This window comes from Microtus oregoni, unplaced genomic scaffold (assembly GCF_018167655.1).
Source record: "Microtus oregoni isolate MIOR12 unplaced genomic scaffold, Mior012 000077F_ref0000221, whole genome shotgun sequence".
NCBI classification, from domain to species: domain Eukaryota; kingdom Metazoa; phylum Chordata; class Mammalia; order Rodentia; family Cricetidae; genus Microtus; species Microtus oregoni.
Window position 1 is genome coordinate 2118430 of NW_024544029.1, and position 9008 is coordinate 2127437.

A 9008-nucleotide genomic window follows, 5' to 3' on the forward strand; every position below is an offset into this window, starting at 1 on the left:
TAAGTGCCCCCGAATTAAGGAAGTGAGGTGGCAGAGTAGGGGGCTGATTGAAGAAGGAATCAGGACTTACAATCCATTCAGGAGGAGCTGTGGGAGGAAAGGAAGGGATCTAAGGTAACTCTTAACTGACTGCCTTGAGGAAATGACTGAAATGGGATGAGATTAGCCCATGGAAGACGTGGACGCTGCAGCTCTACCAATGCACACAATGAGACAGAGTCAGGAATTTAAAAATGGTCTAGTCCTACCAGTTTGGATTTATTGACAGATGCTAGCTAGTTTGAATCATGCAAACTGTGGAGGAAGATGGGCATTCCGGAATAATTGGGTAACTTGTAAGGTCAATTCAAAGTGAATGCGACATTATGTTAGCAATCAAGAACAGAAGGGAGAGTAGAGAGTCAGTTAACCATCACATATGTTTGAGGAGAATAAAAGAAAATTGTTCTTTGGATTAAGTAAAAGGAAATCATTGAGCAAGAGCTGTTGAGGTAGTAAAGGCACCAGAATCTAGATTGCGAGGGATGGTGTAGTGGCTGGGAAGCCAGTGAGGAAGACATGCCTCAAGACTGCCTTCCCACAAGCTGTAAAGGGTCAAAGAGAGATGGCACAGATTCCAGAGGTCAAAGGACAGGTGTCTGGTTTATTTAAAGTTAAAAGAAGCTTGACAAATTAAACAACATTGGGTTTTAGTTTAAATTACCCCCACAGTTAACAGTTGGCCTTCTGAACCCTCCAGCTCCTCCTCCAAAAGGAACTTGTGAGGAAAAACTACTTGAAAAAAAAAAGATGCATCCGTAGCCATGTTTTCTAGTCTACACCCTTTGCAGCACGGCACAACTGTTCACACAGCACTTAAGTGACAGGCATGTAACCCACATGGGGACTGCACAGTGCTTCTGTGAGCCCTCCTTTGGGCCCTCGTGGAGCCGTGGAGCCATGCCTACTGCACAACGCCAAATTCGTGCAGTTGCATGCTTCCTCGTCTCATCCGCTCTCGTCCTCAGAACTCAGCCAGGGTGTGCTGAATGGAATCAGATTGAACTTTTAAGCCTACAAACTAAAGTCTTGATTTTTTTTTTTTTTTAAAGTGGAGGCTTAACTCCCTTGTTCTTTATTTCTTCAAATGACTCTGCCTTCCTTTCCAAAGAGCACTGTGAAAACAGGACACAGGGACTTCATCTGCTACAAGTAACAATTCACCAGACTAAACCCTGTGAAGCAGGAAATGCCCTGTTTAATCATAGGATTCCTAGCCTTGAACACAGTAGCCATTTAGGAAATACTTATTAGCTCACACGGGCAGAGGCATGTGCCAGGAGTGTGCTCTCCACCTCTGTAGGAGCTACAGAAAGACCAAAGTAGAATGAACTACTGCATTCAGTGGGAGACTGACCACATCTGTATTGTTACACTGAAATGTTTCGTTAATGTTATTAAAGAAAAACATAAATTGTCATTCTCAAGGCCAAGGAAAGACTAAAGCAGTAAAATCCTCAAAATACCCACAGAAAGAAACAAGCAGCATGAGCTCTGGGGTCCTGTCACATTGACTGACCCTTGTCAACTGATCCCAAGCACTACATTAAAAGGCTACACATACTTTGTGTTTTTGAGATAGCCCAGGCTAGCCACAAAGTCAGTATGTAATCCATGAACTTGTTCTAATGCTCCCAGCTCAACTGCTAAGTGCTGAAGTTAGAGGCATAAACTACCAGACCCAGAAAGACAGGGCGAATTTCAACTCAGATAATTATACCAGAATTCCTTTACTAAACAGTGCCAGCACTGATGACCTAGCTGTAAAAGAGACACTTAAAAAAAAAAAAAAAGGAAGTTCCATTCCAATAGGGAATGGATGTTATACATAATACACATATCAGAGTGGTGCTGGCAGATCTACAGAGCTAGTTCTAGGACAGCCAGGGATACACAGAGAAACCCCGTCTTGAGAAACTAAAAATAAATAAAAATACACATTTTAGATAGATGTCCCGAGAGGTTGTGGCAAGGGTGGGACAGAGCAAAACTGAAAGGGCATTTACAGTGGTCACATCTTGAGCTGCTGAAATTTTCAGTTATTGGCCCCGGGGGGAGGGGCACTTGAGCAATTAAAAACATTTTTTTTTTTTTATGTGCACATGTGAGTGCCTGCATGAATGTATTTCCTCCACATTCATGCCTGGTGCCTGCAGAGGCCAGAAGAGGGTGTCACATCCAGGCTCAAGAGCAACTTTTGACTCTGACTACTTAATACTTATTCCTAGCTGGGTGGACTGGCTCACACTTGTTACCTAGCAACCAGGAAGCTGAACCCAAAAGTGAGTGTCAAGAGAATGAGGTCAATCTGGGCTCTAGAGTGAGCTCCAAACATTCTGGATTACTGAGTGACACCTTGTCACAAGCAAATAAAACAAAATCTGTTCCTTTCTGAATACCCTATAAACTAAATTCTCCATAGAAATTGCTTCCTACCTCTTCACTAGCTTTTAAAGTGACTGGAACATTTTTAAAAAATCTAAAAAATCTTCCACAAACCATGGAAGAAGCATGACAATTTGCTATGACCTAATTTTCTTTTGCATCTTGACCTCAAGACACCCCCCCAACACCCCAGCCAGTGCTAGAGATGGAACCGACAACCTGACGCATGCTAGGCCAGCTCTTACCACGCAGCCAGAGCAGTCAGTGTGGACTCTTCCTTTTCTTCCTTCACTTTTCTCTTTATCTCCTTCTGACAAACTTCGCACCTCCCACTTTAGTTTCTTCAATAATTTATAGCAGTCTCCATGTTTACCTGTTCCCATTTCATTTATAACAACATCCTGACTTTCTTCTTACTCCATGAAGAAAGGTTTCACTTAGAAATGTCTACATGTGGGCCGGGCGGTGGTGGCGCACGCCTTTAATCCCAGCACTCGGGAGGCAGAGGCAGGTGGATCTCTGTGAGTTCGAGACCAGCCTGGTCTACAGAGCTAGTTCCAGGACAGGTTCCAAAGCCACAGAGAAACCCTGTCTCGAAAAACCAAAAAAAAAAAAAAAGAAATGTCTACATGCTTGAAATTATACAACTGTTGCTGGGGTTTGGAGTTTGTCATAAGTCAGCAAAATATGCAGAAATGATTACAAGCAGACTGTACATACTTTATATTCAAGTTATCCAACACTTACTTTTCTCTTTAGTTTGAGTGCAAGACCTTGAGACCTACATTATGTGGTGGTGGTGGGGGGGCTGACTTCATTCCCAAAAGGGTCTGTACTAGATACTTCTCTATTATTATTTGATAAACCACAATGAAGGCAACTGATAGAGGAGGGTGTATTTGGGACTCAGTTCCAGGGGCATAGGAGTCCATTACCATTATGGCAGGGGACACAGCAGCAGGCAGCAAGCATGATGGGGAACAGCAACTGAGAATTCACATCTCAACTGCAAAGGAGGAGGCAGAGAAGGCACAAGGCTCTGGAACTTCAGCACCTGCCCCCAGCGACACATCTCCTCCAACAAGGCCATACTTTCTAACCTTCCCCAAACAATTTCATCAACTGGGGACCAAGTAGTCAATATATGAGCTTACAGGGCCATTCTCACTCAATCCTTCATAGGTTCAAGCATGTGTACACGTGGAGTGGATACATGTGTGGTACACATGCAAGCGCATGGAGACCAGGTTGATGGTAGGATCTCTCAATGAACCTAGAGGTACCATTTGGCTAGTCTAGGTGCCAGCTTGCTCTAGGAATCCCCATCTCCTAGAGGACATGTGTACACACACATATAAATCACATAAGCAAATGCAGAAAAAGTGGTTAATGGAATGTATTAAATAATCCGTGAATGGTGTCTAGGGAAAGGCTGTGATGGGAGGGGGCTAGGGAGACCTTGAGATATTTATACTGAACTTTCTATTACAGAAGTATATCCATACAATTTATGGGCCATCAATTAATATGTTTCTGCTGAAACAAGAGACAAGAGAACGTAAGACACAGGCACAGAGCCAACTCACTTTTCAGGTCTAACCTGCTGTTGTCAAGGCAACTATATTAACTTCTCTTGATCTTAGTTTCAAAGCAACTTAAAGGATTAATAAAAAGTTGTGCGTGAGACAGGAGTGGGGGAAGGTGTCCGGAAGTATTATTAGAATTGATCTATGGTCAATATAAATCGTGGTGCTCAGTCAAGTCTTCTGAACTGGATTTCTTAGCATCTTTTAACATCCATCCTTTCCCTCCACTCCAGAAATGAAACCCATTTCCAGTTGCCTGTTATGCTAGTGGCTTCTGGATATTCTGTATGACAAGTCATCTCCTACTCTTGGCCTATGGCAAGACACCTATTTTCACCAGTTGTGCATAAGAATTTTAAAAGGCAAACATACACTTAAATAGTCAAAACATCTGTCTCCAATGATCTGTAACAATGCCATTCCTTTTCATGCATTGCTGTGTGTAAAATGGGGCAGAGCAGACCACAGGGAGGGCCTGCATGCATGTGCAGTTAGCCTTTGGACAGCAACAGGGAGAAAGAGGATCAATTCTCAGACTGGAGTCCACAGGTTTCTGGCTTCTAGTTTTCTTTTCATCCTTGTTGAAGGAGCTGCGGGCTGCATTCCTGCCGCCTGGCTAGCTTATGCCCCGAAATAATAACATATAAACTGTATTCATTTAAGCACTGCTTGGCCCATTAGCTCTAACCCTTACTGGCTAATTCTCATATCCCGATCAACCCATCTCTAATAATCTGTGTAGCACCAGTCTTACCAGGAAAGATTCAGCGTGTCTGACCTGGCGGCTTGCTTCATTGCATCTGCCCTGGAGAGGAGAGGCATGGCGTCTGTGCTCACTTCCTCTTCCTCCCAGCATTCTGTTCTGTTTACTCTACTCACCTATGTTCTAACCTATCAGGCCAAGCAGTTTCTTTATTAATTGACCAATGAAATCAACAGATTGATATGACACTCCCACATCACATCCTTACCAAAATGGGCTTATGCACAGTGGGTGGCCTACCAACATGCCAAGTACTTTCATATAGTAAGAAAACATCTGGTTGTTTACAAGGTCGATTCACATAAACAAACCCTGACTATCTTCTATCTCAAAATGCCTTCAAGCATGGATATTCTGTAATTACTATTAGTAACACTTTAAATCTATAAGTTATATTTTGTCCAAACTTTTCTTTTACTTGGGGAATTCTCATAAAATTTTACCAAAAGAAAGGTGATCTTAGTAACAATTTCATACTTCCCATTAAATACCATTCAAAAAGTAGTAAAGTTCAGTTAACCCATATGTCCATCTTCAAACTGATTTAATCATAGTATTCATTCCTGTTTATAGTTTTTCTGTGCTTCAAGAATTCACTCTGTTCTCTGTTTTCTTCTAGCATTTATTTTTTATAGTTTAAGGTATTCCGTATTGATCAGATTGCCCAATGGAAATACATAAAAGTATGTGATCTTCTTAGGAGCTTCTAAGTCTCCCCAAATACCTGAGTTTCCCGTTTACCTCAGGAAGAAAGACTGCAAAGTTCTCTAGGCCCTGTGTACACAGCGCATGTGGCACAGACAGTTCTCTGCAGGGTCCCTTGACTGGAGGAGTACGTGGTGTTCCTTACTGTGACAAGCAGGACTATCTGTAGGAAGCACAGGAGGCAGCTCCACAGTCTGGGGGCGGAGGGGGAGAGACAAGCATAGAAGGGTACGTCCTGGATTCTGGGAGGCTGCTTGGGTCAAAAGGACTGAGGTCATGACAATTTGACAGACACATAAGAGAGAAAAATAATATATACAAACACACAATATAAAAGCATTTACAATTCTAAGGGAGTAAACGTTAAGTGTGTGCAACAAATCAGGCCACTTCCTATTTCCGCATCCTGTGCCTCTGCAATGTGTCCGTGGTTGACCAGCAGATCTGTCAGTTTACAGCTCAACAGGGAAGGACAGGTGATCATTATCCTAACTGTGAAACTGTTGTTCACTGAAAACTATCCTGCTCCTGGAGGGCTGGAGAGGTGGTTCCATGGTTAATTCTAGAGGACTTGGGTTCCACACCCAGTATCCACACAGTGGCTCACAACCATCTCTAACTCCACTTCCAGGGAATCTGACACCCTCTTCTGGCTTCCTTGGGCACTAGGCACAGAAATACAGTTGGCTAAACTCATATACACAAGTAATTAAAAATAAAAATCCTACTCCTTAACTATAAAACACTTGATATTTCATGATTAATTTCAGCAAACAGGAGCTTATTAGGTCTGAGAATTGGACTTCCAAGGATATTAGGTTTACATTAACTTACTTAAGAATGTATGAATATGCTTAACATTATATTGACTATATGCAGTGATTATAAAGGATGAGTAGAGGCCATTCCAGTAAAGGATGGAGAGAGCCTTTCTCTCTCTCTCTCTCTTGATATGAGTGTTTAATTTTTGTAAAACACAGGCCAGCTTTTTCCAGGAATGCCCATCCTATAAGGACAGGCATATTTAAACGGCACAGTAACTGCCCTGAGAAGTTTCGTAGATAGTAAGTGGAGCTTTACTCGGCTTGGTATTTCCCACGTATGCAACCACCTATCTTCCTTTCACACTTATAAACTGATGAGAAACATCAATCTGATGAGAAGCTCATTCTCACATATGTACACAGGCATGAAACACTTCTAACACTTGAACATTTTAGAAAACATAAGGAAGATTGAACTTGCATATTCTTAAAGAATAATTTGAAGTGTGGGGTTAAGAGTTGGAGAACATTCCAAAGTCACAGCTATATGTGAATTGGGTTTTATGAAGATCAAAAATTGCCCTAAAATTTAAACAGATGATTTAATTGTTTTATTAAAATCTGCCTTCTCTGAATAGTCAGACATCTCAGTCTGAGATAAAGTTTGCTTACTGAATTCTTACTCTTGAAGGCAGGTGCTGCCAGCCCCTCCACCCTTCTACTAATGCCACCTTTCTGCCCTCTCTAAAATTTAGGATGGCACCTGTCTTTTCTCTTGATGCGAGCTAATGCAACTCCATCTTCACACAAACTGATAATGGGGAATAAAAAAGAAAGATCAAAAGGGTACAAAATTCCCGTTTCCTACAGCTGCAAAAAAGCAGACAGGGTCGTAGTCTTTAAGACAGCCCTTTCCATAGTATGTCAAACCGAGAAGTCTTGTCAAATACCCGAATTTGGGTGTTGTTATATCCTATGAAAATAACATGATTTAAAGGCCCGTAATTCCAGTTAGCTGTCTTAGTAACTCTGTGGCCTTGTTGGTATTTAATAAACTTATTCTGAAAATGTCTTTGGCAAACTTATCTAGTGTTAGAGAAAAAAACACCCCACACATCCTTCTTACAAATGCATAGCCATTCATACACATTCTTGGTTTGTTTCTTAAAGACGTTAGACTATTTCACCTTTTTTTTTTTAAATCACTTTATTATAAAGAACTTGCAGATGAAAGATACCATTCAGTTAGATTAACACAGCCATTCAAACAAGCACTTGCCCAGACTCCAAGTCTATGCATCTCAATGAACGTTTTGTTAGAACGGACATTCTGGAGCTGTGGAGTTTTGCTTTGGATTTCACGCTATCAATTACATTTTTATGTACTTAACCATCACAAAGAAAAAAACAACCCCACCCCAATTCATGACAGTGTAAAACAAAAAAAAAGAATCAGCTCTGTATTTTTCCAATGACTCATGTGTCATTTACCTTATGAAATACTACCTGCCCCTGTTTTCCTTACTACCTATACCCACCTGTTTGTCTACATGCATACATTAGGATCCATGTATGAGGCAATTGTCTACATGTATACATTAGAAACCATATACAAGGCATTTATCTACATGCATACATTAAAATCCATATATGAGGCAGAACATGCTTTCTTTCTGAGACTGGGTGTCCTTGCTTAACACATACATTTAAGTCTATCCATTTTGTGTTTCCCCCTTTGGAACGGAATACATTCTATATTATTTATGCACTAGGTATTATTTAAGACAACTGCTAAGATAGAACAGATGGATAACACATTACAGCAGTGTTTCTCAGTGTATGTGGGGGGTGGAACAACCCTTTCACGGGGGTCACATATCAGATATTTACATTACCATCACAGTAGCAAGATTACAGTTATGAAGTAGCAGCGAAAATAGCTTTATGGTTGGGGGTCACCACACATGAGGTACTGGATTGAAGGGTCGCGGTATTAGGAAGGTTGAGAACCACCGAGTTAGAGGGAACCTTCTTGCTTACTCTAGATTCTTCCTCTGTAGTAGAAATTGCTGTGTTCACTTATGACTATCCTTGTCTCCTCCTCAAGACCATTAACCACATGAGTCTTCTCAGGCTGTTGGCTAGTTCCCAATCACAAATACCCGTAAAAATGCCTACTTTTGGAGGAGCTAAAATGTCCAATAGTCCTTTACATCTCCTCTGCTATGTGTATTACACAATACTGTTATTCTTACTAAGGCTGTGGCAAGTTTTGTTCAACCAAGGGTCGTTGCTCTTATCTGTATTAACCAACTGGCTTCCTCTGCTAACTCATTCAGATATTATGCTTCTTCCAAACTAGGCTGCAAGCTAAACAAAGGAGGACAGTGAGTATATAAAATCACTTCACTTGGCAGCCCTCGGTAAAGATCGAGGTTAAGGATCTCAGTATAATTAATAGAGATTTTGGTAGCCATGTGTACTTTCATAGTACTTTCATGCATACAAAGGTATGCATGACTCAAGGATATTGGAACAGCTTTTATTATAGGTTTGGAACAACATTTAGTCATTAAGAATAATCAAGGAATATAGTTTGAAAGATTACTCAAAGCCCTTGTCATGCATCTGTCTAAAAAACCATAAATTATAACATCTAGTTGGGATTCTACTGAAACTGAAATTAATCATTAAATAACATGCATTCTTGTGTTATTTTTCTCCATATTTGGTGGAAGTAGGGTATTTTAAATGAACAGGTGTTCA